At 36.3% G+C, this 15992-nt stretch overlaps 1 long non-coding RNA gene across 2 annotated transcripts; it reads right to left on the bottom strand.

The window, feature by feature from the left end:
• Positions 1 to 314: 314 nt before the first annotated feature.
• On the bottom strand, positions 315 to 14623 carry LOC140501643 (uncharacterized). Of its 2 annotated transcripts, XR_011966282.1 has the most exons (5): positions 14371 to 14623; positions 9362 to 9479; positions 3892 to 4042; positions 1667 to 1761; positions 315 to 870 (listed from the first exon to the last, which is right to left on the bottom strand). It is a non-coding gene; the product is annotated as an uncharacterized lncRNA (long non-coding RNA). The 2 variants fall into 2 exon arrangements; XR_011966283.1 differs by lacking the exon at positions 3892 to 4042 and having other exon boundaries at positions 14371 to 14582.
• Between the last annotated feature and the right edge of the window lie 1369 nt (positions 14624 to 15992).

The following is a 15992-nucleotide window of genomic DNA, read 5'->3' as shown; positions in this document are numbered from 1 at the left end:
TTCTCTCCCTCATTTCTTCTTCCTATATCTCTTCCTGCTTACCATCTGCCTTTTCTTTCTTATTTTCCCCCACTTCTCATTTTTGTCCTATTTTTTCATTTTCCCACTTCTCTCCTTCCTTCCTTTCTTCCTTCCTTTTTCTTTCCCAGGCTGGAATCTGTCTAGCATTACTAGGACTTGAAAAGAGATTGTACTAAGGCATAGTACAATCTCTGTGCCTAGAACTCAGGATAGAAGCACAGAGGAAGGGAAGGCAGAGATAAAAGACAGGTGAGAAGGAGGAAGACTGGGAATAAAGAATACATTTCAAGTAGAGAATAGGGGAAAGTATAAAAGAAGAAGACTAGGAAAAAGATAAAGAAATAACCAACCAGGTTAATGGGAAAAATAATGAAAATAGTCATTGATGTTTATAGCCCTTTGTTTACATTTTACAAACAAGGAACCTGAGAAAAGGTGAGTGACTGGGCCCTGGTTATAGCTGGTAGGGGTAAGAAGGAAGATTTGAACTTAGGACTTTCCTGACTCTCCACCAATGTAGCTAGGACATGTGGTGGATAGCACTCTGGGCCTAGAGTCAAGAAGACCTCAATTCAAATCTGGTCTCCGACACTTACTAGGTCTGTGACCCTAAGTAAGTCACTTTATCACATTCTGCCTCGATAGATCCTGTAAAATGGAGATAATAAACAGTATCTACAAAATGGGGGTGATAATAAGACCTACCTCACAGGATTATTGTGAGGCTCAAATGAGATGTAACAGAAATGCAAAGTGCTTGGCACAATGCCTGGCATAAAATAGGTGTTTAATAAATACTTATTTTCTTCTTTTGTTTTTTTTCTTCCTTTCTCCCTTCATTTCTTCTTCCTAGTATAGAAGATGAGCATATCACTATCAATTGATTACTAATTGGTTTCTTGAAATGACTGGTCATTACTATTCAATTGTAACATAGGAACCAACTTAATGAAAATGCCCCTCAAAAACAACTTGAAACCAATATTAATATGCCAAAGAATGACATCATCCTTTCAGGAAAGTCAATTTAGAAAGACTGGTTTTGTAACAACACACAAAAAAATGTGAGTGAATGGGTGTTTATCTATTCTATGGTATATGTACTTCTGCTGAGGATCAAGTCAGAAGACCTCTTACAGGGCCTGGCACCAAATACTGTTTCTTTGACAGAATGAGTCCTATGTCTTGTGGGAGGTGCCTAGTTTAAGGTGATCTTTTTTCTACTATGCGATATCAAGCCTTCAAGACAAATATCAGGATTTATTCCAATAAGGAAAAAATGTTGTACTGGGATGACTATGTTATATACTGTCACTAAGAAGAAATAGGCATTTTTCAACTTTTTTCTTTAGGTAACTTCTTTTTGGTTCTCTTTCATTTTGCTGCACCTGATTTCAATGTCACATGAGCCTCATTTCCCTGAGTTCTTGGCAATTCCAACGAATGAAGATGATTCCAAGACCCATGGATGATTTGTGCCAATTTCCAAATGTGTTTCATTCACCACACCCTGATTAGTCATAAAGCTCAATAAAACATTAGTACACACAGAAGCTGACAGACAAAATTCATTCCAGAACTCTTGACAGAAATAAATGATACCGAGGGAGCCCCTCCTACCCACAGTCAAAACCACTGTACTTACACCTAGAAGCCATTGACATTCCCTCTTCAAGTGCCATCTTTAAAATCAGTCCAACTAAGAAGAGGGTGGGGGCGCTGTGATGAGGGAGGAGTGCCCTGAAAAGATAGGAAAATTCTTTCTTTTTTGTTAATTAAAGTGGAACATAGCCAAGAACTACTTGGCCATTTTCTGAACCTGCCTCTTCTGGGCCAAAGTTGGAATTGCTCATAGCTCTATCATTAAAAAAATAAATGAATATAAAAATAAAAATGAAATGAAAAAAGAATAAGAAAAAGAAGACCTAAATTATATTGTGCTGGCTTACCAGATTCGTTTCTTTAAGATTTTGAAACAAGTCCTGAGAGAGGTTGAAAGTCCCTTAAATTTTAGCCCTGCTCATTGAGTAGTAGTTAACTAGTTTTTACTAAAAGTTCATGCCACTGAAGCAGAAAAAAGTATTCACTCCTGGCTGAATAATGTCTGAATAATGTCCATTATATACTTGCAGTTTTAGTTATCCCTGTGTAATTTGTCCTCTCACTAAAAAGTCGAAGGCATTTCACAGGTGCTATTTAATTTAGCCTCTCCTCTGACGTGGGTAAAAAAATTGTAACTGTTTTCCAAAGGGCATATATGTGGGATTTTCCTTGTAGCCATATTTTTGACCAGTTAAGCCAGCAGAGGTGACAGAGTTTGCTCTGGGCTTTGCAACGTGTTGGAAAAGAGGACAGCAGAAGGTAATAGGGGAGTTTGCCCCTTTTTTCTTGTTGGAAGGCAGGGTCAGACACTATCATATCACTATCACTATCACAGATCATTTGGATCTGTGATCTCAAAGGTTTCACAGGGAATGCCTCATGATTTAGCACGAAAAACCTCTCAGATACTGAATTCACAAACTTACTGAATATGAATCTATTCAGGAATTCCCTTTTTTATATGTGTACTACTCAGTATGAATTGTGCAACTAAAGACTTTTCTTACTCTGGTTATCAAGATAGGAAAAGCAGTTGGATTAGCCCAAGAACACAGAGGAGAGGTCTATATTAGAGACAGGACAATTTTGAGGGATCAAGCAAAATATACAAAGGAAGGAAATATACTAATAAAGGTCTAAAAATTATCTTAGATATGGGCTACATCTGAGCCCTTTTCTCCCTCTACTTTTTTTCTTGGTGATCCGTAAGTTTCCATAGGTTACATTTTCATCTCTGTGCATATGACTCCCAAATCTACCTATCCACCCTTCATCTCTTACCTATCCTACAAACCCACACCACAAAGTATGTTTCATATTTCCACCAGAGTGCCATGGGCATCTCATACTCAACATTTTCAAAGACAGTACTTACTATCTTTCCCCTTAAACCCAACCCTCCTTCTAACTTCTCTGTTTCTGTTGAGGATGCCACCCTTCTACCAATCCACCAGGTTTACAACCTCAGAGTCACCCTTTACTTTTTTTCATTCTTCCTCACCGCCCTCACCCCATCTGACCAGTTAGCAAGTCTTATCAATTCTAAATCCTTAAGGTCACTCATATCCTTTCCCTTCTTTCCAAACAACCATCACTCTAGGCCCTGATCAGATTCATATAGTCTACTGCAATAACTTCTTAATAAGTGTCTCTGACACTGTGTCTTTCCTCTCCACACTATCCTCCACAGGGCGAGCCACCATATTGATATTCTTAAAGCAGAGGTCTGACCATGTCATTCCACTGCTTAATAAAACAGGAACTCCAATGTTTGACATTTAAAGCCCTTCACAATCTGGCTCCAACCTATATTTCTAGACTAATTTCCTATTACTCTCCCTCATGTATTCTAAATCACACTCAAGCTGACCTACTTACTAGTCCCTGTCTATGACATTTCATTTCCTGCTGCTGAGCGTAAACTGACTGTTGCCTTCTCCTCTTAGAATCAATCCCTAGCTCCTCAAAAAGACTCCTCAACACTCATTTCAAATACCACCTTCCTGATTCTCCCCACCACCACCAAAAATCATTTTGTACTTATTTTACACATCATTTTATTGACATTGCCTAGGGTATACTAGGAAATGTTTAACAACTGGCTTTCTGGGGGGGAGGTACATGAAATGTATACATGACATACTTTTAACTTAAATCTGTATCATTAACATTTTTTCCTTCCCTTTCTTAAATCTAGACAACCAACAAAACAATAAATTAAGAGGTGATTTTGTAGCATTTACTGATGTCTGAGGTATAAATGCTCACCTTGAAAATTTAACAATGGATTCATATACAAGCTGGCTCTAGTACATCTCTGCTTATATGTGAAGGGGTAGTTTTTCTTCAGTAGAATGGAAGTTGCTTGAGAGAAGGAATGTCATTTTTATCTTTGCATCCATAGCATCTAGCGTAATATCTGCCACATTGTAGGCAAAATAAATATTTTAAATTGAATTGAGTTGAATTTATGTAGCACTTTACAATTTGAATCACCTCAATTCAACAAACCTACAGTCAATATCTACTATGTAAAATATGACCCACTGGTCCCCAGAAATACAAAGACAAAAACCAAACAGCACGTTCCCTTCAAAAAGCTTATATTCTACTGGATTTACAGAGTGCTTTTTTCTTCTAACACCCCTGTGAGGTAGGGAGTACGAGTACAATTATCTTTATTTTATAGATGGGTAAACTGAGGCTTAGAACTGGTGAAATGACTTGCCTAGGTAGTAACAAAGCTATAATTAGACTAGGGATAGAAGTTCTCTGTTCCAGGGTGTTGATATTGGGGAAGGGGCTTCTTCACTGAAGTAACTATCCTCACAGTGAGGGCCTTATTGTCTTGAGGGTCTTCAGTGGCCCACTGAGCAATCAGTTCCCAGTCTACCTCCCCAAAAGTTTCCATCATTTTGGCATACCTCTTGACAGCCTCTTTCCTCCTCAGTACTTTAAGAGCAAAGGCTAGACTTCTCTGTGTCCTAGGGCAACTGCACTAACTTGTCTAATTGTTCTTGCTACTTATCCCTCACTTACATACACCTTTGCCATTTCGTCCTGGGCTTCTTCCTGCTAAACTTGCTTTTCTTACCCCTTTATGACAATACAGGTCTTGGTTTTCTTTTAAAGGTCTCCCATGATACCTCTTCCTGGAGTGGAGGTAGGGAGGAACCTCTAGTCTACCCTACACTGGAACAAGTATTCCTTCTACAATACACCCAACAAGTGGTCATCCCTCCTTAATTTAAAGACCTTCAGTGTGAGGGAATCCACAATCTCTCAAGGCATTTCATTCCACCTTGGGATAGTTCAAATCATAAGGAAATTTTTTTTCTTATAAATTTATATTCCTGCAACTTCCATTTGTTCCTTGTTCTGCCCTCTGGTGCCAATCGTAATATAATCATTCTTGTGCACAATAACCTTTCAAATTCCTAAAGACAGATATCATCCTGGCTCACAAGCAAGTCAATTTCCTTCTCTGAACCTCAACCTTGCATCTGTAAAAGAAGGCAATGTGATGGAATAAAAAGAACACTGGGTTTGTCACCAGAGGACTTCTATTCAAATTCAGTCCTACCACTTGCTGACTATGTCAGTTCCCATCCCCATTTCCAACTGTTCTTACCCTAGGTAAAAATATTTTTAGTTTCAGTTATGGGTTCTGGAACCATAGTTTGGATCCAAGTCTTCTGATTCCAAGTATGTCTCTTTTTAGTATCTGCTTCAAAGGAGTCATCAGTGTAATGTGGTATGGTGTGGCATGACATGGAATGGAGTGGTGTGGTATAGTATAACTTAATACAGTATAAGGTACTGTAGTGTAGAGTAGTGTAGTAAGAACAGGGCATTTGATATCAAAAGACAAAAGTTCCAATCTCAGCCTAGTTACATAGTACTTAGGTAATTTTTTGGACAAGTAATTTAACCTCTCTACATATTAGTTTATTCATTTATAAATGCAGTGAGTTAGACTCGAACTTCTAGTTTAACATTCTACATGATTGATTTTGCAACTGTGCATTAGTCTGGGTTCAAATTTTTTCAATACGTCAATAATGATCAATCAAATTGTTACTAGCCTTTTTTAAATGACTCACAGTTAAAAGCAATATATTCTAGAAAAAGGAATGAAGCATTTAGATTTGGTGACAATTTGGTACAATTCTCTATCCTACTTAACTGGATTATCCTTTGATCCTGGATAATAATTTACTTCATTTTCAGAACCTGGGTAACACTAGAAAAGAGAGGACTTTCATTTATTTCAGTCACATCATGTATGTATAAAATATTTGAACCCTCTTAGTTAAAGTATTCAACAAAAATAAGAAAGAGAAAATGGGGACATATCCCATAAATTATTTCCATAGTCAAAGCTGGAGAACTTTAAGCAAGCAGACAAACAAAAAGGTCCATATGTAGATTTCCATCCTTGTCTACTGGAGTCAAAGTAGCTTCTTTAAACTATTCAAATGGAAAGTGAAACAAATCATGCCTAGCTCAAGAAAAAAGGTGAAAGAATATTAGAAAGGATAAACATGACCATTTTCACTACCACTTCTTACCAAAACTGCCTTATCTCCTAAATTGATATTGTTTCATTGTATTCAAGGCAGTAAAGACAGGTCATCATTCACATAATTTATAGTATTTCTCAGGACAAAATGATTAAGCTCTCATCCTCTTCATTTTAAAAATTACCTCCCAAATCCATGTATTGCATTTATGGAAAACTTCATTTGTACTCAAAGTTAGTACTGGATCATTTTCTACTTGTAAATTTTAATCTATGAAAGATTAAACATATGCCACTTTGAAGTGTTATGTAAATATGTTACCATTATTATCTTTATGTGCAGAAAAAAATAGTAATAGGAGCCTGTAAAAAAGGCATTGAGTCATGTCAATTTTGCTACTGATCTGTGTGTTGGATTGAATTATTTTGATTTTGAGGGATGGTAGGAATATTATTATATTCACCTAATTTTTCATTGCTTGCTTGTATTTTACCAGAAAAGTTAGAAATTAAATGATTATGTAAGCCCATGAGTAAAGCATCTGCACCTCTGACAAGTCAACAGAAGCATTCCTGATTGCCTGATAGCATCTGGGAATTTTTGATTAGCTGATAGTGAGTCTAGAATTGTAAAACCAACAGCTAGGCTCCATATAGGTGTCCAAATGGGAGAATTCCAGAATCAGGGCCGTGTGTTCTGAGAATGAAAGCTAAACAGATGAAATTAGATGACAGAATATATGAGTGGGCTCTTCAACTTGAGAGTAATATGAAATCTTAGTTCAGTCATGATGAGAATAACCTCACTAGAGAAGTCTGCTCTCAGTAAGTGTTGGGAATCAAAAGACCTTTCATCAACCAGCTTTCCTCACATATTCTGGGGTTCCGGGGAGATCTGTCACTCCCCATCCAAAAGTTCACACTTTCTCTCTCCTCCATCTTCTTTTTCTTTTTTTCTCCCAGAAATCTCTGCTAACCAATCAGAGGCCCCTTCAGACACACACACACACACACACACACACACACACACACACACACACACACACACACACACACACACACACACACACACACCCATCCAGTGTTCTGCATCCTCGGAATCTGAGACTCCCAAAGCAGGGGAGTCTCACTTATATTCTTTTTGAATGCCTGGATTCTTTCTTCCCCTTGTCAATAAACCTTAGAAAATGTATCATTATAATCTATAGGATAAAGTGGCAAGATTAGACAGGGAAAGAAAGAAGTAGGTGTTAGAACTGGAGACCCAGAGGGGGGACAGGTAAGTAGAGACAAGGTATAGAATTTCTCTGAACCCAAGGAGTAAAGTTGTTCAGGGACCCAGAAGGTCAGGGGACTCAATAACTTGAGATGGGATGTGGTGAGCAAGGAAGGTTTAGAAAAACAATGAAATATGAAAGCTCTGAGGCCAGTTCTAAAAAAGTGCCTAGACTTGAATAAGATGAGCTGGGATCTAGGCAAGCTGATATAATTCAGTAAGACCTAAAGTCCAATGTTTTATCTTTCACAATAACCAGGAGAACTGTAAATCTATTTTAAAAAAGCAGACCCTTTTAAAGTTTTTGAAGGATTATAACTTTGCACATTCAAATATATATACATACACATATGTATATGGATCTTCATTTAAAACACAATGCATTGATGTAAAACCTTTCTAAACCTTCAAGTTTCACACTGTTTCACTTTATTCCTACTTCCTCAACTGCTTTAAATTGGCTAAACTGTAATTTGATTGTGTCACTAATGTCCCTTTCATAAAGGTTTAACTCACAAAATGCATTGACTTTGTATATATTCCACTCATGCAGTCTTTAACCATAAACAACCTTCTAAGATTTCAGGGAAAGCAAGAAACAAGATGTAGTTTTACCATCCAGAACATTGCAGGAAACTGGGTGTGTTGCTAAACTGTAGGAACTCTTTTCTTATTTCTATGCCTTTGTAGTCAAGAGATAGTTGGAAACTGTCCTAAAGCTTTTTTTCTTACTTTTATCTTTGCCCATAATTACACAGTCATGGTATCTACCCATTCAGGTAGACTTGGTTTAGGGCAAGTAGAAAGGTAAGAAAGATCCTAAAAGCTTTGGGTAAGCACCGATTTATTTTAAGTGAGTCTCATCCTATGAAGAATGATGTTGAATAGGAAACACCCTAGGAATAGAAGGATCCTTCGGATAGCTTCTAGTCTTCAGCAATGTAAAAAATGGAGAAGGGCAGATTCTTGAATCTGCTTGCCTGACCATTCATCTCCAAATATTCAAATGATTTAAAAGTAATAGTTTCCAAAGTAAGTAATTTTCATTCCTACCACTGGATCATTATGGTATTTTTTTGGCACTCTAAAGAAGGTAAAGCAATAAAAATTTACTAAATCCAGGAAAAAGTAAGCCAGGCAGCAAAGTATATTTGTGACTAGAGAAAATATTGTACGTGACAGATAAAGCACTCCCTGCCATTAGCCTCATTGGCCATGCTATGTATATGTGGTAGACATGTGTAAATACGTATGTATATATGTGTCTATGCATGTATGTGTGTTATTTCACTGATTTTCCCCTAAAGCTAGCATGTTGTAAAGGCCTCTGAGAAACTTTCAATGCAGATTTATTTTTGACATTACACCAGATCAGATGTTTCAGCTTAAGCAGATAATGTGCCCTTGGCAATTCTCAAGTCGACCTTCCTCCTCCATCCTAGGAGATTGCAATCTATTCTTTCTAATCATTGAGGACTATGGGAGATCTTGCCTGACCTCGAGGGTGATTAGTTGTCCTATCCTGGCCAACTAAAGACTAGTTACTGCTAACAGGCCCTTCTTGAAATCCAACTACAGTATTTGACTTGACTATTTGACCCTCTGCAGTAAATTCCTCAAACTGACCGCATGCTGTGCGTAAAACTATTTCAGTTTACTTGTTCTTAATTTCCTTTTTAAGTGACCCTTTGTTCTTATGTTAGAGAAGAGCTTTAAAAAAGAAACTCATCCTGGTGGAAGTTTGGGGGATGGGGAGGAGTTAAGAGGAAGATTATCTTAATGACCCTTCTACTCTTGTGAAATTAATTAGATAACTAAATTTACTAGGTTTTACTCACATTTAGGTTTCCTGATAGTTTCACTTTCTAGTGGCTCTTTAATATTATCTGACAAGTTATGCTTATGATAAATTTTAAAAAGAAGTTGTAAAAATTTCATACCTTATTGGAGTAGTGTAGTCCAGCATGGAGTAGTAGAACCATACTGGATGGTAAGGAAAGAGTGGTGTTTTGTCCTGGCTTTTATGCCAGGTGATGATTTGGACCTCAGTTTCCTCCTCTGTAAAATAAGTAGGTTGTAAAATAATTAGGCCATCTTTAAAATATTTTCCAAGTTCTTATTCCTTATCAAAATATTTTCACTAATAAGCTTTACTTTAAAGGACTATCATTTAATTATTATTAAATCAGAAACTTTTCATAACACTATAATATACATTTATTCTAATTAGTAATACAAGTATATAGTGCCTTCTAGTTACAAAGCACTTTGCATATATTATCTCACTTTTAAAAATACAAAATACTTAGTACCAAAATATTTTATAAAGTCTTTGTTTGCCTCTGTAGGTACCAAAAATATTATTTGTTTGTCTTTAAAATTTTCAGAGGGATGGCTGAATTTCAGAGTCAGAAGGGACCTTTGAAGCAATCTAATTCAGTCCACTGTAATATGCTAAACCAATGACCATCCAGTGTCTACTTGAAGACTTCCAACAAGGCAGGCAGTGACTACGATCCATTTTTGGACACCCTCTGGTTGATAAAAAATTTCTCCTGACATCCAGCTTAAATTTGCCTTTTCAACTTCTGCTCTTTATTTCTGGGTCTGCCCTCTGAAGTTGAGATAAAACAAGTTTGATCCCTCTTCCACATGACCACCCTTCAGTTGTGTAAAGACAGCTATTACAGCAGCTTGGTGGTACAGTGAATAGAACACTTGGGCTTAGAGGCAGGGAGACCTGAGCTCAAATCCTCCCTCACATAGCCATATGACCCCTGGAAAAAGTCACTAAACCCAACTCAGTGTCCTCATATAGAAAATGAATGCATTGGGCCAGATAGACTCAAAAGTGCCTTCTAGCTCTACATCAATGATCCTTTGACTTCACTTCTAAAGGCTAAACATTCTCAGTTCTGAGGATCATAGATAGATAGATAGATAGATAGATAGATAGATAGATAGATAGATAGATAGATAGATAGATAGACAGATAGATAGATAGATAGATGGATAGATGGACAGATGGATAGATAGACAGAGCATTTATTCATTTTAAGTACAATTACTTAGCATTAAAAAGGACTTTGGAAATAATTTGGTTCAGCTCTCTCATTTCATAGATGAAGAAACTGGAGCCCAGAGAGGTTAAGTGACTTATCCAGTGTCACATAGTTAATTAACCAACCTATGATTTGAAACCCAGTCCTCTGACTGCAAAAGCACTTGTCTTTCCAGAAAAATAAATAAAATGAATTTGACCTGGCCTGTTCTTACTTGAAGCTTGGCTACCTCTATATGATGCTTGCTTCTTTTTCTAGATATTCACTAAACATTTCTCTGATAATACAAAATAGAATTTTATTGAAATTGCAATTATACTCTTTGACTTACAGTTTACCTTCCGTCCCCTTTTGAAAATTAATTAGCAATTTGTCTTTTGTTAGTTGTGCAATGCCTTTCCCAATCTCCATGTTCTTTCAAATATCACTGACAGTGTGTTAGTAATCTTATCTTTCTATTCTTTCAGCATCCAAGAATGTAGTTTAGTTGGTCCATGTGACTTGAATTCATCAAGGACAGCTAGGTGCTTTCTTACTTCCTTATTTACACTGGGTATCTCCCCCATTAGCCTTTTCATTGGCCATGAGGACTATAAGAATGGCTAGAAGAAATTAAGTAAGAGATTTTTTTGGAATGACATTAAGACTGAAATGAGAATGCCAGAAGAAGAAAAAATAGGAGAATAAATTACTTAAAATTGTAGGGTCCAAAACTGTCTAACTGTCTAACTGAGGCAGAGCTCCAAGCCATTAACCATTTATTAAAAGGACTAGACTCCTTCAAAGAATGGGACCTCAGATCTTCCTGATCATCTGAGATGCCCCCTTCCTCCAGGGCCTTAGTTTTATAATGCTTGATACCCAGATGATACAGAAGGGGCACATTAGAATATACAGTGTTTAGGTTGCAAGTTCTTGGCCTTGATCCCCCAGAATGTCTACAAAAAATACAGAATCCCATTGGTTGACAAGTGAGATGATGAGCAGACCTTGACAGACTTTTCTTAAACTTTCAGAAGGTCCTAACAAGCCAATGAGCAGATCCACAGGCTGGGCTGATTAACAGATGTCAAAACATCTATATGGACCAATAAGGTGGTAAATAGGCAGCCACAGGATGGAAAATAGGGTCACTTATTGGCCAAATGCTTAGTCATCTCCCCATGTTGGGCAATAGAGGGAAGATGAGGGATGGAAGGGCAACAAAAAATATCTGGGAGACTTTCCATGTCATTGGGTTACCTCTGCCACACTGGACTTAGGCATCATAGCAAAGAAAAACAAGAGTGGAGATCCTCTAGTTAGCTTACTATGATTAAACAAGTGAACTTGCAATCTGGGCCCTAATGTACAGAACTTAGAATCATTACTTCTATGGAACCACATCAAACTTAGTAATACTGATTAGAATAAAATAAGAGTCCAATTAATCATTTATCACATAATGGAAGTAAAAACCCTTATCTGAGCAATGCCCAGCTTGAAAAACAGAACAATAAAAATTCAATCACAATAAGAAACCAAAAACATTAAAGCAAAATAAAAGATTAAAGATGGAAAAAATTAAAATATCTACTATAAAAATCAACTGACTTGGAAAACAGTTTGAGGAGAGAGAATCTGAAAATCATTAAATTCTATGAAAAACATGAACAAATAAAAAAATCTGGATACCATATTTCAAGAAATCATCCCCAAAAAACCACACCTAGATCTAATTAAACCAGAAGGCAAAATTAAAATTAAAAGAATTTGCTGATCACCTCCTGAAAGAAAACACAATTTAAAAACATGCAGGAAAGACAAATTTTCTAGTTCAAAGAAAAAGAAAAAAAAAGCAGCCAGAAAGAATAAATGCAATTTCAAAGGAGCCCTCAACTTGATCGCACAATATTGTGCGGCAGCAACTATAAAGGAGAATAAATCTTATAATAAGACATTTAAAAAAGCAAAAGTAAAAGCTTACAATGAGGAATTATTTAACCTGAAAATTTTAGCATAATCCTAGAGGGAAAAAAATACACTCTTAAGAAAATACTTCCAAGCATTCCTGATGAAAAGTCCAGAGCTGAGTAAAAACTTTGAAATGTAAAGATGTCAAGAAAAACCTAGAAAAGAACTTACATTTGAACCAATAAAATACAATTCATAATAATGAAGTGCATGTATTCTAATAGTAAGAAAAATATTTACTTTTCACTTCAGAATCTCACTGTCTAAGGTCACACAAAGAGTTAAGAAACATACAAACAAAAGGACTGAGTCTCTCTGTACCTTTGCCCAGGCTAATTCTATGCCTGGAATGTACTCCTGCCTTACCTCCACATCACAGGGTACTCAAGCACCATCTTCTTCATAAAGTCTTTCCTGACCCTCTCAAACTATGCGGTTTTTTAACTATATTACATATATTTATATTGAAGTTTATATTTATAGTGTACATATTTTATATGTACTTCTTCACTCCATTAAATGTAAATTCTTTGACAACAAAGATTGTTTCATTCCTTGTGCTTATATTCCAGTGCCTGGTTCAGCATCTGGCACATAGTAGGAACTTAACAAATATTTGTGGATTAATTGATGAAGGAAATGCACTGGCAGAAAAAAGGAATACACTAGGGGGAAAATGAGGAAGAATTATACAATTTTATGTAATTGAGGTGAATAAGAAGAGTATACACATAGGGATGAGAGTTGGAGATAGTAGACATCTCACGAACTTCACTCTTACCTGGAGTTCACAAAGGAGGGTTGAACATATATACACATAATTAATTATATAAATGCATTAAACTCTCTCACATAAAAGAGGCAAGAAAGAACTTTTACAATGGAGGGGAAGAGTAGGGAGATGAAAGGAAATAATTGAGCCTTACTCTCATGAGATTTGGCTTAAAGAGGGAATAACACACACTCAATTGGACATGGAAATCTATTTTACCCTGCAGGAAGGAAAAGGGAACGGGGATAGGAGAGGGAAGATAGGACAGGGAAGGGGCAGCAAATTGGGGAAAGGGATAATCAGAAGTAAACATTATTATGGAAGGACAGGTCAAGGGAGAGAATGGAATAAATGAAGGGCAGGATAGGACAGAGGGAAATGTGGTTAGTCCTTTACAACATAACTATTATGGAAGTGTTTTGCATTGTCATACATATATGACCTATATTAAATTATTTCTTTTCCCGAGGGTGGGTGGGGAGGGAGGAAAGGATATGGAACTCAAATTTTTCATAATGAATGTTTAAAATTGTTTTAGCATGCAACTGGAAAATAAGATATACAGGCAATGGGATATAGAAATTTATTTTGGCCTACAGGAAAATAGAAGGGAAAAGGATGGAAGGGGTGGGGTAATAGAAGGGAGGACAGACTGGAAAAAGGGGTGGATGGGATGCATACTGTCCTGGAGTGGGGACTGGGGAGAGATGGGGAGAAAATTTTGAATTCAAATTCTTGTGGAAGTGAATGTTGAGAACTGAAAAATAAATAAATTATATATTAAAAATAAAAGTGCATTAAACTCAAAAAGGAAAGGAACAGAGAAAAGGAAGAAGGGCTTAGGTTTAAGAGAAAGGGAACATCTAGGGAGGAAATAGTCATAAGCAAAACTATATACAAACAAGTTATATGTAAGCAAATTTTGAAATAAAAAATAGAGAGAATACACTAGAATCAAGAGAGATCAGGAAAGGCTTTCTGTAGAAGATGAGATTTTTAAGGAAGCCTCAGAAGTCAGGAGGTAGACACAAGGAGGGAGAATATTATAATCCTATTTTCAAATGAGAAAATTGAGGCACCAAGAGTTTAAGTAATTTGTTACAAGTGTGTATGTGTGACTGGGTAGTAATTAACCAAGACTCTTACCAACTGTACCACTTACCTGCCTCAATCTAGTAGAACTTCTGTTTATTGAAGCAAAGAACTATAAGCAAAGAGGGTGTCCATAAAGTGGGGAGTAGCTGAGCAATCTTTGGACTATGTATGTAATACAATGTTATTGCACTACAAGAAAAAAAATAGATTAATTCAGAGAAACCTGAAAAGACTTGTATGAACTGATGCACAGTGATACACAGTTAATTGAAGCATAAGTAGGAAAACATTTTCTACAATTACTAAAATGACTACTGTAAAGGAAACAACTTTGAAAGATGTAAGAAGTCTTGTTTATCAATTCAATGAACAACTATAATTCCAGAAGATCAGTGAATTATATTTCTCACTTCCTGACAGAAGGTGATATACTACAGGTACAGAATGAGATATAAATTTGCTGTCATAGTCCGTATGTGGATCTCTTTATCTTGACTGTACTTATTTGTCCCAAGTAAGGGCATGAGGAGGTGGGTCCAGAGAAAGTCAGATAGTCATAGCAAAATTAAAGAAAAGAAAAAAAGAAAGAAATGGGCATCAATGAAACATTTCTAAAATACATAGAAGAAAAGAGAAGTTCAGAAAGAGACACCAACAATAAGAACAATATTGGAATTACTGTGTTAAATTTATTATGTATTTTTTAAATGAGAGATTTGTGGTTTCATATACAATTCTTCAAGGTGCCTCCTAGCTCTAAAATCTATGATCCATTTTTTTGTTCTTTTTGTATAGAAATGATCCTATTTGTTGACATTATGAAGTTCATAATTTAAAAAGAGAGACAGACAGAGATAGAAAGATAGAGAGACAAGAGCAGAATGAGGACTAGAGGAGGACCCTGACAAGCAGAGCAGTGTTAGAATCACTGTATTCAATTTAATGCGTAAATTGTACTTGGAAAAGAATAAGCACATAATGGAGATTCATCATATAATACACAACCCTTTTTTCCCCCTGTTCTTCTAATATTGGTGTTTGTTGATGTTGGCCAAATTCATAATAAAAGAAAAAGAAAAAATTAAAAGTGATTAATGCCTCTTCTTCTTTGGCCAGTGAGAGTTCCAACAGGTGTCTGGCTAATTGAAGCTCCCAATCCCTACTCTGGCATGTCTCTATGCCAGGCTTGTGACGTATTTCCCAGACTCATAAATGTTTACAAGCATGTCTTAAAGCTTTCAAAACGAGAAGGGACCAATGAAACAATACTCCTTGTACAATCGCCTCTTTCTCTGCCACATCTTTCTTCTACTCTTGAAGAACCTGTGCAGTTATAGGGAGTAGAAATAAAATCATCTTCAAAGCTACAAAGATATGTAGGAAGCTTTTGACAAACACTGTCATGTATTATAGAATTACAAGGCAATTTCAAGATATCTAAAATTAAAACATGGAATTAGATTGATCCATTAGACTTTGAACTCCTCCTGGGCAAAGATAGTCTTTTGCCTTTTTTTATACTTATACTTATACACTTATACAGCATCTAGAGCATACTAGGTGCTTATCAAATACTGATTGATTGAATTGTCTTCCTGCTATCACTTTCTTCTGCTTAAGGATACCAAAAAGTATAGAAAAAGGATATTTTCCAAAATAGAATATGTAAAAATAAATTAAGGTTTTTCT

Source organism: Notamacropus eugenii, chromosome 4 (assembly GCF_028372415.1).
Source record: "Notamacropus eugenii isolate mMacEug1 chromosome 4, mMacEug1.pri_v2, whole genome shotgun sequence".
In the NCBI taxonomy this organism is placed as follows: domain Eukaryota; kingdom Metazoa; phylum Chordata; class Mammalia; order Diprotodontia; family Macropodidae; genus Notamacropus; species Notamacropus eugenii.
This window is presented reverse-complemented; position numbering and strand designations above follow the sequence as displayed.